Source organism: Numida meleagris, chromosome 5, assembly GCF_002078875.1.
Source record: "Numida meleagris isolate 19003 breed g44 Domestic line chromosome 5, NumMel1.0, whole genome shotgun sequence".
Taxonomy (NCBI): domain Eukaryota; kingdom Metazoa; phylum Chordata; class Aves; order Galliformes; family Numididae; genus Numida; species Numida meleagris.
This window is the reverse complement of record NC_034413.1, coordinates 394,702-410,455: the sequence shown is the minus strand read 5'-3', so window position 1 is coordinate 410,455 and position 15,754 is coordinate 394,702. Positions and strand designations below refer to the sequence as shown.

The 15,754-nt window shown below is 53.7% G+C and overlaps 1 protein-coding gene across 14 annotated transcripts in view; it reads left to right on the top strand.

Moving 5' to 3' along the window:
- The window catches only part of PWWP2B (PWWP domain containing 2B), a gene marked incomplete at its 5' end in the record, with an annotated part of 42,591 nt that extends 28,196 nt beyond the window's left edge, over positions 1-14,395 (top strand). For 4 of the 14 annotated variants that reach the window (XM_021398453.1, XM_021398443.1, XM_021398441.1 and 1 more), the window contains 3 exon segments: positions 256-4,380; positions 4,967-12,727; positions 12,856-14,395. 14 annotated transcript variants of the gene reach the window in all.

Below are 15,754 nucleotides of genomic sequence, written 5' to 3'. Positions count from 1 at the left end.
CCCCACCGTGCCCCCTGCCCACGTCCCTCAGTGCCATGTCCCCGCGGGGTTGAACACCTCCAGGGACAGGGACTCCCCACCCCCGGGCAGCTGTGCCAGTGCATCACCATTCTTTTGGAGAAGTAACCCAGGGCCAATGTGGGGGCAGCAGAACGGGACCTCAGCTCTCTGCAGCCCAGCACGGCTCTGCAGCACCCAGCAGCCTTGAGGCCCCACCTCCTGTGCTGGTTCCTGACATTGTCTCTCCTGTTACAGGTCCCCAGGAGCATTCTGTTGGAGCCAGGTGGAGCCCAGGCAGCGAGCAGCAGGTCGGCTTTGTGGGCGCCTCTGTGGCCCACTGACAGCGGCTGTGGCTGTGAATCCTGCCTGAAATCCAGAAGCTTCTCATTTCTTGGGTAAAAGCCCTTCTGTAATGAATGATCACCGCTGTGGGGAACCTCAGGCTGCTCTGGGTTCCTCATTCTCAGATGCCATTATTTTACCATACAAGTGCCAAAGAGCAACTATTAATTATTGAATTATGCTTTAGGAGAGGCATTAGGGAATGTGATTCCTGTCTTGCCTCTCAGGCTGAGGAATAATTGCTCTACCCATTAGGCACTCCCCTGGGATTCTCCTGTGCATTTCCATTAGCTGCAGCTGGAGGACAATCACCAGCTCCATGGGAGCCCCGTTCCCCTCCCGCTGTGACTGCAGGGGCTCTGGCCCGGCTGTATGGGACCCAGGGGCACTGCCCGTGGGACTGCAGTCACTTGTGCCACGGAAACATGAGCTTGTCCCTCACAGTGCTGCAATGTGTCCTGCTGGGAAATTAATCAGAGGAAATGTGGAGGCAGTGACCTCGGTATGCAACGCAGGATGAATCACAGTTACTGACAGAGGCGTCTCCATGCCACCGTGATTTTGGGAGAAGCGTGTCCCTGTACTCAGACCAGGAAAAGCACAGAGATGGCCAGCGTGGCCCAGAGCTGATCTCAGAGGTCTTTTCCAACCTGAAGGATTCTGTGATTCCAGTTAAGGTTTTACCAGAAGTATTTTTTTGTCATCTCTGTAAAGCACCTCAGCTGCACAGCCCACAGCACCCTGCAACCGGAGTGCATTGCCTTATATTAAGTGTTGTTGCCATTCAAGGTGCCATTTCAAAAAGCAGATTTCCACACTGAAAAATGCAAATTTCATTTCTTGTGGAAGACAGCTAATGAATGCTCCTCAGCAGTTACCCTTGTTAATAGCTCTATAATTCTCTAATGAATATTTATGAGTGGTTAGCTGGAAGCAACATACCTTGGTGAGTACGGACAGATATTTCGTATGGATTGTGCTTGAAATTAAAATAATGGTAATTTTTTTGGTGAAGAGTGCAGGGAAACAGTGGAACAGAATGCAAATAGCCACAGGTGCAGCGTTTTTGTTCATTGATGGCAGCTGTGCATGATTCAGAGGCTCCTGCCAGGAAAGGCGTGCTGGGATCCCGCATGGAGCCCTGCAGCATGGTGTTTGCAGGGTTACGTCCTGTGTGTACCCAGCGGTCTGTAGCAATCTCCTTATTAGTGCTATAGCCATTTATCATAAGAGCTTTGACTCCTGTCTGCTTGTCTTTGTATGTGCACAGACTGCAATGACTGTTTCTGACCAATAACAAAAAAAAAGCAAGGAAACACCATGCCCTGCTTGTGCAGTGAGACACGTGGCGAGCTGCAGCAGAGTGCTGTGCACATGCCCGTGTCCAGCAGAGCTCCAGCGCGCCCCGTCCCCGCGCACAGCGGCAGCGCGGTGCAGGAGCTGCTCGTCCCGCTGCGGGGGTTGCCTGGCTGCTGTAGCTCGGGCTGCTCACCCTGCGAAGCTTCCTTGTGAGCGTGGTGCTAAACCCTTTGCTGCTTCACAGTCTGTTGTCATAAAGGCAGCCCTCATTCTTCCAAAATGTGAAACACCCAACAGAAGCCCACCCTGCCTCTCCTCCCTGTAGGATGTATGTGCTGCCCAGCTGTTAGCAGAGATCAGAACTTGGTGCCACCAGAAGTTGAAATCCTGAGGCAGCAACCGGCGAGCGGGGTCTGGGCCAAAGGAACAAGGCGAATCGCTGTGCAGGGACGCACCCGGCCTCTGGCACAGACGGACAGAGAACTCCCAGTGTCATGGCAGAGAGCTTCCCCCAGCCACACTCAGTCAGGAAAAAGGAACAGCTATCACACAGCACTCCAGTTTTCTTGTTCCTTCTGCATTTGAGTCCAAAGAAAGCAAATAGAGAGTTTGGGAAGAGAACCATCAAATAAATGTAGTGCTGCTTGGTGAAAGGCAGCAGGGTAAGCTCGTCTGGGGAAGGATTTAAGTTCTGTCACCGGGCACTTCATGAAGTGGTAGAAAAGCTTACCTGAGGGGCTTGTCATCCCCTTGCCATGGGAGCCTGGAGGGTGGGAGGGGGCTGGGAGCAGGGAAGGGGGGAGCAACCAGACAGAAGGACCTGGGAGCTGATGGGTGTGCCTGGGGGAGGACAGGGCCACGCACAGCTGGCACGAGTGGGTGTGGGGGTGTGACACCAGGGGTACCTGGCACTGGGTGTGACACTGGGGGGTACCTGGCACTGGGTGTGACACCGGGGGGTACCTGGCACTGAGTGTGACACTGGCTGACACCTGGCACTGGGTGTGACATCATGTGGCACCTCCAGAGGGAGGCTGCAGACCCCCTGCTACAGTGCTTTGTTCCAGAACGTTCTGGAATTGTCCGTGTATCAGAATACTTTATTCTTTACCCTTTGGGACTTGGCAATATAGCGCTTTGCAAGTGAAAAGCCACTGTTTGCAAACAAGTGCTGCACAGTTTGTAGTCACTGCCTGGTATTAATCTGCATCGTTAGATGTTCCTAGTCAATACAAGTTAAGTTTCCAATAGGGTTTGATTAAGCAGAGCCCGGACAGTGCTTTCACTGAATTTCGGATGGCATTCACTCTGGCAGCACCACCCATTCCCTGCAGTTGCTTTTCACACACGGGATGTGGTGGAGAGCTGTGGGATTGCTGCTCTCCAGATGCAGACAGCATGAGTAATTTGTTACCTCTCGTTCAGCTCCTGTGTAGTCACCATTACAGTCAGAAGCAACATCTCTCCCTGAAATTGTTTCAGCTGGAGGGTGCAGCTTTCCCTAAATTGTGCTTCTGAAATGATATTTTGAAGTGAAAGATTTCAAATCAGTATTTGAATTTGAGACTTCAGAATGCCAGGATAGCTCCTTAGCTGTTTTTTGACCTCAGGCCTTGTGAAGCTGCTCAGTGCCCCAGCTTCTCACCTGACTTTGCATAAATCAAGTGTCAAATTAATAACATTTCCCACAGCAAATTCCATTAACATTTCCTCCTGGTGGCAAGAAGCAACTTCTGCCAGTGCCACCTGTACCCCCTGCCCTGTGTCCTCTCTGTGTGGCTCCTGGTGTCAGGACTCAAGAAGAGGAGTCCACTTGTGGCTTGGCTAATGTGCAGAGCACAGTCTGACTGGCTCTGCTCAATGTGGTGCTGCTGAACTAACACTGCAAGAGGAACCTGATCCCTACAGTATTAACAAATTTATTAAAGTCAGCAATGCAACAAGAAAATAGAGATTGCATTTTACGTGGACTGAACTCACCTCAGCATGTTACGAAAAGGTAAGGAATGGCATCTGCAGTTGCATTAGTTAAAACGATAATAACAATTGTGGATGTTCCTGCTTTGGGTCAGTAGCTGCCCACTGAGCCTGAGCAGGGGATCCCTCACCTGACAGGGGCGGATGAGGAGTTTGGCTGAGATGTAGCATTGATAAACCGTGTGACAAAGTCCCTGTAAAAGCGAGTTCACAATGCCCTGCAGCATTTGGCAGACAGCTGCAGTGCATCTGCAGCACAGCTGCTCTGGGCCGTGCAAGTGTCCCCTGCAGCCGCTGCAGCACGGAGCTGACCCACGCCCAGTGTGCAGCCGTTCTGCTGCCAAGTGGTCTTTGTCTGCGTCTGCTATGTGTGCTTATTCCAGGGGACTGCTTCCTGTGCTGCACGGACAGGAGGATTTCCTTGTTGAAATGTCACCGTAATAAACAGCTGCATAATATTTATGGCAGCTTTGCTGCGCTTTAACTCTTGTATGGCCTTTTAGACTTCTGATGGCTCAGTCAGGAGCTGATGCAGTGTCAGTGCCAGGCTGCAGCTGCTGCAGTGCTGAGGTGCCCCTGGCCGCACAGCTCCTGGCTGTGGAGTACTCCTTGCTGCTCAGCCCCTGGCTGCGAGGTCCCCTGGCTGTGGATGTCCAGTTGTGCCATGGCCCAGGTGCAGTGTTTCAGCGCAGACTTTTTCCTTCCAGGTGGGGCAGTGCAAGAAGGAGGAGGAGGAGAGGAAGAGGAACCTCAATGGCACGGGTAAGCCGCGATGTCCCTGCCCATCACACCTGCCCTTCCCTGCTCCCACACCCCCTTGGCCAAGGCCAGGGCCGGTTTCAGCCCTCCCCGGCAGTGCTGCAGGATCCGCATCACACCCTGTGCCTGCCGCAGGTGTGCCTGACCCAACCCAGCAATGCCCACGTCACAGGAGGCTGCTGCCAGGCCCTGCCTGCAGCCAGCGTCACCCGGCACAGCAGGCACTGCCCTGCCAAACTGCAGCCTTGCAGCCCCTGCCCTGCCCTCCGTCAGCTCGGCTCAGCGTGCCCAGGCTGGCTGTGCTGTTACCACGTTTGCTGTTAAGGGCATAGAGGCGGGCAGGCTGCACTGCAGGGAGAGCGAGGGCTGGCTTTGCAATGCAGGACACCTGCCTGTAATTCTCTGCATCTAAGTGCTTTCAGAAAACCAAACTGCAGGAGGTAGTGCTGCCAGCAGACTCTATTTTCCCTGTCACTGGGGTTAACTGAGTAACAAAGACAAATGTGAAAATATCAGATCTGAAACCCATGGGGTGTAGGAGTTCCGCGCTTCACGAAATCTCATGATAAAAATTTCCTCTCTCCTTCAGCGAGAAGTGATGGCATCGAGCACCTTCTGTGGCGATCCTAAGGGAGGCCATGTGCAGCACGTCTCCAGAAGCAGGGAAGGCTTCCAGTGATGCATCCCAGGGAGCGAGGGCACTTCTTACAGCAAGGCTCAGCACTCGGTTCTGAAGCGTGCGTACGTTCTGTGCTTGGGATGGAGCGCTTTACCTGTGAGCTCCACTGTTGAGGAGTTTACAACACGGAGGAGACCCGCTGCTGGGCTCCGTCTGCCTTGTTTATTCACGTGCTGAATCTCCCCATGAATGGCTCCACTGATTTCTGAAGTTACTTAACAAAACCAAAATACTTCCAAAAATAGGAGCGCAGCTAGGCAGACTGCTGGATCTGCGCAGGTAGGCTTTGACACATGCTTGGCAGCTTTTGCAGATAAGTTCATTACACTTTACTTCATGTTTCTGTCTGTTTCTGTTGCTTTTTTTTCACTGAAGGACTGAATTTATCTAATTAATATTTTTTGAGCCTCAGCAATGCAGCTGTCATGGTTCATAGTATCACTGCTCAATGTCATTTCCTCTAAGTACAAAGGAATCCCTCTGCATCTTGTCCTTTACTGTGCTGGCTTTCCCTGCTCTGCAGAGCTGAAACCCTTGGAGAATGTCAGAGGACAGCCTTGCTGCACTGGAGACTGGCACAGCACAGAGTTCTGCACACGGAGGCCAGGTGGGAGATCTGGCTCACCGAGTGCAGGACACTGAGGAAGCGGTAACTGGCCTGCCAAGCTGTGTCCTGGGCATTGTGCCACCTCACAGCGTGACACGGTGATGCACGGTCACGAACGTCCCCTGGAGTGGGCGAGCACAGCTCCAGAGCTCCTCATCCTCGTCTCCTTCAAGGCTGAGACGGTGTCGCAGCGGGTGGATTCACCAACAGAACTGAGCCGTCTGGTGGGACCCTGCCTGTCCCGCTCTGTTAATGGCCCTGGGACGTGGGCAGGGCACGGGCTGAGTGGAAGGAGCCCTGCTGTGAGGCTGTGCGTGCAGTCTACAACAGAGCTGTGCTGAGCAGTGCCAGGAGCACAGGAAAAAGGCAGCTGTTGTCTGCCCACCACGTACAGCGCTGCCGTCGCTGCAAGAGTCCGGGTGCTGCACGCCCCTCAGCATCCTGCCACTGCACCGCTTGCTCTACTGCAATAAGCGCTCACTGCAGCAGTGCTAGGGCTGAAGCGCTGCTGTCCGTGCATCATTCCTGCTAGAGAACAAATCAGGATGTGCCGACAAACTGGAACACCCTGGACGGGAAGATTCTGGCCTGTTTCCCAGTGAGTGGCTGAGTGTCCTCGTGCAGCTCCTGGGAACAAACACCCCACCTCACATCGCAGCCAGGTGTCAGCTTCCCTTACTGACAGCAACCACCACCAGATCAAAGATATCCTGGATTTCAGAGGTGCCTTCCCAAAGCATGGGTTGGCGCTACCAGCACATAACTCCAGTTCTCACCGTGGCAAATTGCAGCTGCCTGTGTCCTCCCTGTGGGTGAGGGCCTCGCAGGGCAGCTCTCATGAGGACTTGGGGATGCTTTGGAGAAGAAATCAGTGAACAGCTGCGGGTAAATAAGGGCTCCTGTTCCACCTACTGGATTCTGTGACGAGAATCAGGGAATGACACCAGGCTGTAGGTTCTATTTTCAAAGTGGTGCAAGGAACCCTGCTTCACTGCCTTTTCTGTTAGTCCTTTTTAAGAGAGCAGAAATCACGTAGCTTTGGTGAAGGACTGAGCCGGTTGTTAGAGGATTTCATCACCAGTGGGAAGATCTGCAGAGGAAGAAGAAATGTCACTGAGCTCCCTGCAGCATTTGTCATGCAGGGGGTGGGCACAGTCAGCCCTCGGGACGAAAGCCCGCATCAGAATGTGCTGCCTCTGCGTTTTGGCACTGTAGGATGCTCAGTATATAAGCTGTCACTGTCATGAAATGCATTCCCACCCTTTTCAGTCCCAGCAGCCCCATCACAGCCATGAGCCGGGCGCGCTGAGCAGCCCCTGTGCTGTGGGAGCTGCCAGCAGCGGTCACCTCCAGGACGAGCACAGCAAGTCCCAGGGATGTGAGCGCAGGGCAGCCCCAGCACAGGGTCAGACGGGGCCACCAGGCCCCTGCCCTCTGCCTCAGCCCCACCTCACCCAGCACCCCCAGGGCCCCACACCGTGTTGCTCCTGGGGCAATCTGTCACTGCCTTTGGGCCTGATCTCCTTGCTGCTTGCATGCACACAGATGAATCACGACCAGGCAGACAAAGCCCAAATCCATTTTGCTGCAACCTGGTGCATCCATATGCTGATCATTAACCATTATAAATGCTTTTTTTGTGAGATTCCAAGCAATAACAAGTCCTGTTCTAAAAACACATTAGGAAGGTAAGGAGTTCAAAATGTAAGTGCCAAGGAAGCAATCTTATTTAATCTAGATTTCATGCTATTAATTTACAAGAAAACTGCTTTGCAGTGGCTATTAAACCATTGAGTTGCAGCTGCAGAATGAAGGGAAGAGGTAACGTGGCTGCCCCACATTTGGAGTGCAACTTGTGGCCATCGGTGGTTTTGCGATTCGTTTGCAAAGTGTGTGTGCACGTGCAAAGAGGAGCACATTCCAACCTGATGCGCTGCACTTGTGCCACGAGAGCACAGAGAACCAGATCCGCACCTGTGGCAGAACAGGGGCACAGGCTGCAGCCACGGGCAGAGACCCGGGGAGGCCAACAGCCGCGGTGCCTACGGACGGCCCGGCCCTGTCCACGGGCAGCCAGGCGCCATCGCGCCCTGCGGGCAGCGTGGGAGCACGGCGCTGCTGGGTGCCGCGGTGTGTGCAGAGCCGCATCGCCTGGGTGCCCGCAGCACCGTCCGCAGTGACAGGCCGCAGCTGCTCAGCCGAGTGCGGGAGCTCAGCGTGGAGCCCGCAGCGAGCTGCCGGGATCGGTGCGGAGCGGGGCGGCGGCAGGAATTTAGAGCGGTTTCTTCAAGATGAACTGAAATTTTTCGTTCCTTGGCATGGAGCAGCATTAAGGTCAGAGCCGCAGCTGCTGTTCTGCAGCTGGTAATCAGGACGGATTCCGAACGAACGCACCGGTTTAAAAATCAAGGTGTTTCAGGGGTGCGCGTGCTTTGCGATTAGAACTCGGCATCGTCCCAAGCCAGCGCCCGGAGCAGCGTACGCGGAGCAGCACACGCGGGCACCGCAGCACGCGGCTGCTTTGGGGGCCGCACCCGCAGCCCCGCGCCCCGCCCCGCGCCGCCCGCCCTCTGGCGCCCCCTGCTGGCGGTCAGGAGCCCCGCGCCGCGCAGCGCCCTCTGCCGGCGGAGCCGCGACGTCTCGCGGAAGATGAGCGATTCCTGCGCGGGGCGCTGCTCAGCGCCGCTCTCGGGTGCGCGGTGGCCCGGGTACCTCCTGGCTTCAAACAGAGCCCTGTGGCTGTCGCTCTTGGGACTGACTGTTGTTCGGTGAGAAACCTGCCAGAAAGATGAAATTAAGCTGAGATGATGCGTGTTTTTTAAAAAGCAGTCATCCCTCCCTCTGGCAGTTCTCAGCGTGCCAACGTCTGTATTGGATGGAGCAAATGGCGCAGGGACAGCCGGAAGGAGCGGCTCGGTGGCACAAAGCACTGCAGCTACGCACTGCGCTGGGTGAGTGCAAACACTGTTCACGGCGCCGCATTTTAATGATCCGGGACAAATGCTAAAGATCTTTGAAAAGCACGGAAGAATGTGTACACAAAGGAAAGTCGTGCTGTTTAGATAGGCACGCCCTGACCTTCACCGCCACTGCCAGCCCAGCTGGGCTCCCACAGCCACGGCTGCACGGAGGCGCTGGGCCTGCTGCAGGGGCTGAGGCCGCGCAGGGTGGGGATGCTGGCCGGTTTGCCGTGTTATACACAGGTTGTAGCTGCTGAGCCGCAGGACGGTGGCAAAACTCGGGTAGGAAGTGCAGGGTTTCATCAGGCCTGCAGCACGTGGCAGGAGGCAGCGGGTGAGCGGTCTCTGCCGCGGGGCACGCAGCGATGAGAACTGCGTGTGCCAGCTGGAACGGAGCGAGGCTCCCACTGCGAGGTCATCGTCTGGCTGAGAGCTGAATAAAAGCTTCTAAAAATACAGAGAGAATGTGCAAAATGAGAAAATGGCTGATAGAATGGAGCGCATCGCTCTAAAACAAGACAAAACATTTTATTTCTGGAGTTTGAGCGATGTCGGTGTGTTTACTCAGAGGGAGGTGAGATCAAGTTGCTGGGATGCAAGGAAAATGGGGAAAATTTCACTTTCTTTTGCTGTCTGTGTTTACAGAGCTGCTGTACTCTGGACTCACAAAAGCCACAGCACCATCCTCTTAGTACCTCTCCCCCAGACATTTACCCAGACTGCTCTGCCTCTTTCAGAGGAGAAAGAGCACAGTTTTCATGCATATTCTCTGCGCTTCAGAATGGGGCCTGCGCTTTGCCCACGCCGGCTCCAGCACGTGCAGGCTCCTGCAGGTTTGGGAACTGCACAGCTGTTCATTGCTGTCGCGGAGCAATGCCTAAAGCCCTTCAAAAAGCAAAGCTCCCAGCACCTTTGCTGCCTGTTTGGATACCTCCATTTCCAGCTGCTGGTGACACGTTTCCCGTGGGCTGCTCAGACACGAGGTGCCCCTTGGTGTGAGGAGCTCTGTGCAGCTGGTATGCGCTGCCCGGACCTGCAGCGAGGACCAACACTTCCCCCAGCACGGGGCGGCCTGCAGAGACATGGCAGCACTCCGAGGCGTGGAGGAAAGGTTGGCCTGGGGAGATCCATCAGCAGCAATAGCATGTTCATCACTCAGCAGGTTTTAATAACTGTAATCACTGTTAGCATGTTGTGCTGAAGACCAAAGCTAATGAAGTCTCCACGCACACAGGGCATGAAGTGCTCCAGACCCAAGCACTGTGTAGGGACGCAGGGGCTGCCGACCTCTGCTCTGCTCCTGCTGCTTTCCCCAGGGCACAAAGTGGCAGTGAGCAGCATCAGTAAAATGCCGAGACTGGAAGCGGTGCCTGCAGCTGTGCCTGCTGCTCAGCACGTTTTCCACGCACAACTCCACCAAAGCTTCTGGGAGCGGCATACAGTCCGGAGCAGTTTCTGGAAGCAGAGGCAAAGCTGTATTTCGTGCTGCCGTGTCTTCACCATTATTTGCTCAGCTCTGTGAAGCAGGAGCAGCAACACACCTCTCAGGGGACCTCCTTGTTTTCCTCTCCAGGCATGAGTCTGGCAGCCACAGGGCAGCACAGAGCATTAAAAATGAGCTTCTGCAGGAGGATGAGAGGCTGGGAGCCTGCTAATTATACCTCTGTCCGGAAGCCCACCCGCAGCCTGAAGCCAGATCACACCGTGTGCCTGAGGACGAGCACCTCGTGCTGCACGGCCCCTGCTCTGCTCACACACCGCAGCTCAGGTTCCAATAGCCGTGTCCTCTTTGGGGAAACAGAAATGAACTTCAAAGCTTTGACAGCGGAGTGGCGAGCTTTAAATCCGTGGCTGCTTGTGCTGCTGGGATCGCTTCTGGGAAGGAGCTTTGCCCACTGCTTGAGTCCGTTCCTCCATCTGAATGGCACAGCAGTCCTTTTCTGCTCACTGCATCTTCTATTTAAAAGCATAAAAGCACGTGTATTATCTTACCTTCCTGTGGCACGTGGAACTGCAGAGTTTTAACGAAATTCCATGTCAGATGAAAAAGAGAAACGTAGCCACATGCTTACAGCTGATTGTACATTATGAGGCTGGGACTTTCACAGGGTGTATTCAGCTCTGATGACAGCTTCACATGTACCCAGTGGGGCTCCCGCTGGCTCTCAGGAGCTCTGCAGCCACGTGTGCAGCACGGCTGGTGCCCGGCTGCCATCCTGGGTGAGCGTTTTTTTCCAGATTTAACTCTTCTTTATCAAGTGTAAACTACAGTCCATTTCCACCCTCTCCGGTGGCCCTGCAGCTGCCAGCGTTATCTCAAACACCTGCAGAATGCCTTCTTTGGAAGCCGGTGTTAAGTGATGCTGGAAACAAACAGCCTCGTGCAAGGTCTGGGGCTGATTTAACAGCTCAAACTGCAGAAGCTACGGCACACCCAGAGGGCAAAGGGATTTGCCAGGGGCAGCCTCTGCAGGAGCAGCATTTCCTTCCTTCCTTATGCGGCACATTGCGAGTCTTTGTGAGCAGGCGCAGGTGAATGGGATTCCTGTTATACCACAAATAATGCAGAAGTTGTAAATGGCTCATGATGTGAACGTGCTGCACCATGCTGCTTAGGGAACAGCCTTCCAGGAAGGTCTGCTTAAACAGAGCTGTAATTGTTGAAATAACGCTGCCCATCAGAGACCAATTTAGCAGGTTAACTATAGCAGGAAAACTGGGATTCTGGCTGGCGATGGAGCACGAACACGCTGCCCACAGGTGGAAGCAGCCAGCATGTTCCTCAGTGCTTCTGCCAAACAAAATGAGCAGCAGTGGCAAGAAACACGATCTCCTCTGGGGAGGAAGCAGGAGGCGTGCTCCCATTGCTCAGCAGATTTGAAAGAGCAGCAGAGATCAATGCTGGCTCGCCTGTCACATTGTATGTCATTGCAGGCCCGTGTTTCAAGGACCTGGAGCTTTTTTGCTGATGGAACCCTGCCCATAAAACAGCGCAGATCACTTTCTCTGGTGCCCGCTCCCTTCTCCAAAGTGATTCCCCTGATGCTTCCAACCACATGCTGTGGGAGCACAGCCTGACACCTGATGCCAGCACCTGCTCACCAGGTAAACTGACTAACAGCTGCTTCTGTTAATTATGAATAACGTAATGACATAAAAGAGCTGCGCGTATGATGAAAATCTTCCCCATAGAAACAGCTCAATCCCACATAAAACTATCCAGCGTTATCACGTTGGGCTTGGAACTCACAGAACCTGGGCTCAAGCGTTTTGCCACCAAGCTCCTCTGTAGCTGTAAGTTGCTCATTTACGTTGCTACCTGTTGCTCACCTGCTGAGTTGCAGAAGGTGCTCCCCGGCCCCGCACCATGCCTGCAGCAGCAGGAGGGTTGCTGCGTGCGGTGGCTGTGAGCTGAGGGTCAGGATGCAGTCACAGTGCACTTCGGTAGCACGGTGCCAAAGCCGACATCTGCTCCCCAGCGCAGTGCCCAAGGCAACGAAACCAGCAGGGACTCGGCCCCGGGAGCCCCTTTTCCTCCTGTGAGGCAGCAGTGCCCGGAGCCCAGCAGCTCGCAGCCCCCGGGGCTCCTCCTGCTTCTCACAGTGTGGCTTCCTCCTGGCCGATGTGGCAATCGCTCGCACACAGCGCAGCAGGGTTTGGACGGAGCTACGTGCTTGTATCCGATCTGTGTCATCCTTGTTGACTCCCCCAGTTTTTATCACGCCGTTGACTTTTCATTTAGTCCCTTCTCGCAACCAGTCGGTCTGGAAACATCTGTCTAAAAAAATCACCCCCACTCTCTGTTGTATGTGACTTTTTCCATTCGCCATCATGTTATTTCTCATCTCCGTGATTACAAAACCCGGGCGTTTACCAGCACCACATGCTCAAAAAGACATGGATCTACATTTTTCAGATTCTTTCTGTGAAATATGACCCTGTTTCCAGACAGGATGCAATGCTGGCAGAAGTGCAGATTTCTCACATGAGGAACAGAGCATGCAGGTTTCAGGGCCGCCAAAGCACCGCGCACCCGCAGAGCTTCACATGCCTCTGGGGAACAGAGACCTGCCAGAGCCCATGGATAACCTGATCCCGAGTCAGGTAATGCTTCCCGGGGCAATGCTTGCACAGCTGTGATGAGATATATATACAGCTTCATATATATAGCACTGTAAGGTTCCACTGTGATTTATTGGCATGTGCTAATAAATCTGTTTCCTTGCCCGCAGGAGCACACAAGGTGGCTGGAGAGGCTGTAAAAGTAACTCCTATGCAGCCAGATTCCATGCAGTGAATTCTCACGGCCCACACAGAGCTGTTTCCCAGTGACTTCTGTGCAGCCACAGGCAGCCAACAAGTTGCTGCACGCCACTGCACTGCTGTACACCGCTGCACGCTGCTGCATGCCATTGCACTCTGCTGTATGCTGTTGAATGCTGCTGCATGCTGGTGCATGCCAGTGCATGATGCTGTGCACTGCTGCATGCTGTTGTACACTGGTACACACCACTGCACACCGCTGCACACTGCTGCATGGCTTCAGAACCAGGAACCAGCTGCAGAGCTCACATCACTGCTGCAAAGCCAGCGTGGTGCCGGAGCTGGGGCATGGTGTGCAGGACTGAGCCCCCACAGACCACGTTTCACTGACTCACATGGTAACGTTTTTCTCTTTTACATTTCCAGTAACATTGCAACACTCTTCACAGAATACTGCTTAAGGTCATACCCTTGGCAGTTTGGTACTAAAACCTCACAACTGTAATTTTCCACTACTAAGGGCAAAGCGATTTGGGAAAGGCTGCGATGCAGGCAGGGAAAGGGCTGGGAGCACGCAGATGCTTACGTGTGGGAAGCACCACTCCAAGCACACGGGAACCACTCGGTGTCAGTGCACAGCAGGCAGCGCCCGCAGACAGCCTGGTACCCAAGCAGGGCACTGCCAGCGCATAAAGAAAACTCCGGAGAATGTTTCTGCCTTGGGATGTACCTCTGAATGGAAAAAGTGTTCCAGAAGTTGGCTTCAGACCCTCATCCTTCTTCAGGTGCTGTAATACAATTTTATGAGGTTCCTGGGCAAAGTGCTAGTGAGTCCTGGTCACTGCACCATTCCAGCTGGGCCGTTCAGACCATGCCCCGCTCCTCCACAGCCCGGGCCGCAGCAGTGGATCTGTTCCTGGCAGGCGCTGGGGACGTGCGCTGCGCGTGGCTCCGTGCTGGCCCTGCTCGGGTGCCTCTCGCTGCAGCCCCGGGTCCCCATCACCCGGCAGACCGCGCGCTATCACCACGGGCTGTAACTTCTATCATCACATCAACAGGATTTTCTGGTAATAGGAAAATGAAACGTGCCTTTCTGACTCCATTTTGCAAAAGATAAAGAACTAAGAGTATGCGTGACATGACGAAACCTCAATCTAACCTTCTCCTTGGGATTATTAATAGTAAATGCATATCAGGTGGTTTCACAACGACCTTGAGAGCAAGCGACAAATCTCATCTACCAGGGCGCAGCTCCCCAGGCATTTTAGAACAGGAAATCCTTATTTCTATTAAATTATGGGGGGGGGGAAAAAGCACTATCCTGTGCATGCAAAGTTTTTTCCAGCGTCACAAAGCGCAGAAATGCCCGCTGCTCTCGGTGGCTTACCTGTAAGGGCTGTATTTACTGTGGGCAAATGAAGAAGAAATAAAATTCAACTTCGACCTCCTTTCAATTTGCAAGTTATGAAAAATGCTTCTGGAAGGGAGCTAATAAACGTGATGGATGTGCTCGGTGGTAATTGATCATTTATTTTGAACAAATCCTGGCAAACATTTAATTCTACTATTCATTAAAATGTTGCCCTTGTGAGACGTAATCCATAAAAATGATCTATCTCATAACCATGATGTCAGTGAACTAAGACAGAGGGTGAAGGTAAATCAGGATTCCTAGGAGGAAAATTACAAATGCTTATTCCCTGCCAGGTTAATGCAAGTGGTCTGCGCATCCGTTCAGCCGCTGCGTGATATATGGCGAGGAGCTTTTCCCCGCTGTTTGGAGTGTGTTATTTTGAAATGCTCCTTTCCAACGAAGGATTCTGCACTGGGGAGAGCAAAGCCCGGCGCTGGATCTGTGTGTTTCCTGCAGGGCTTCCCAGCTCAGCACGGTGGGATCCGAGTGCCCAAATCCCAAACCGCTCTGCAGAGCCGCGGGGTGACAGGCCACAGTGTGAGTGCAGGCAGCACGGGCACCACAGGCAGCACCAGCATCCTCAGGGCAGGGCCTGGCAGGGCAGGGTGCAGCAGCGTGCACAGCTGCTGCCTGCGTGCTGCTCCCAGCCAGAGCTACCCTGGGACATCTGCATGCTATGGGAGAGGAGCACTGTGAACCTTCATGAGTGGGTATCTGTGCGACTGAAGAGAAAGCCCAGGCTGTGGTTGGCCTCTCTCAGAGTGCAGAGTGTGTTCCCAGTAACACCCATGGTACCTGGTGAGTGCTGCAAGTGAAACAGTTTTTTGATCAATTCTTGTCCTTTGTTTTGTAACTGCGGTGCCTGAGGCATCTGGCAGATCCCAAGTGCAGTAATAGGAACCAGGGCAACAAGCAAAGCCAGAACCCAGCAGTGAACCATAGCGAGAGTGGATGGTGCAAAGCAGCTGGTCTGACAGCAGCTTTTACTCTCTTAGGAAATGCTGAGGGATTTTCATTGATTTCACTGGTCTCCGGTTTTGGATGAAGAACAAACACAGTCTTTAGAACTGCTCTTCCAGAGAACTATTTTTTTTTTTCCCCAATAGAATAAAACAGCGAAATGTCAACAAACAGCTCAGTTGCTGAAATCAAAGTGCAGACTGAAGCACAAGACTACTTGGGATTTATAAGGGTACCCAGCTTGGGTGTGGGAAGAACACGGGCAGCAGGTGGGTGGCTGCAGCCGTCCTTTGTTCCTCGATGCTCACGGCAGCTGGCTGGGCAGCGTGCATTCCTGGGGAGCAAATGCAGCCTGGCAGTCAGCCGAGGGGCTGTGTGCTGCTTCTGCACACCTAAAGGAGCAGGATGATTTCACAGCAGAGCGCAATCTCCACGCTTACTCTCATTTCGGGCTCAGCCCAGGGAGCTGCCTCCCAGCCCACCACCCGGGCAGA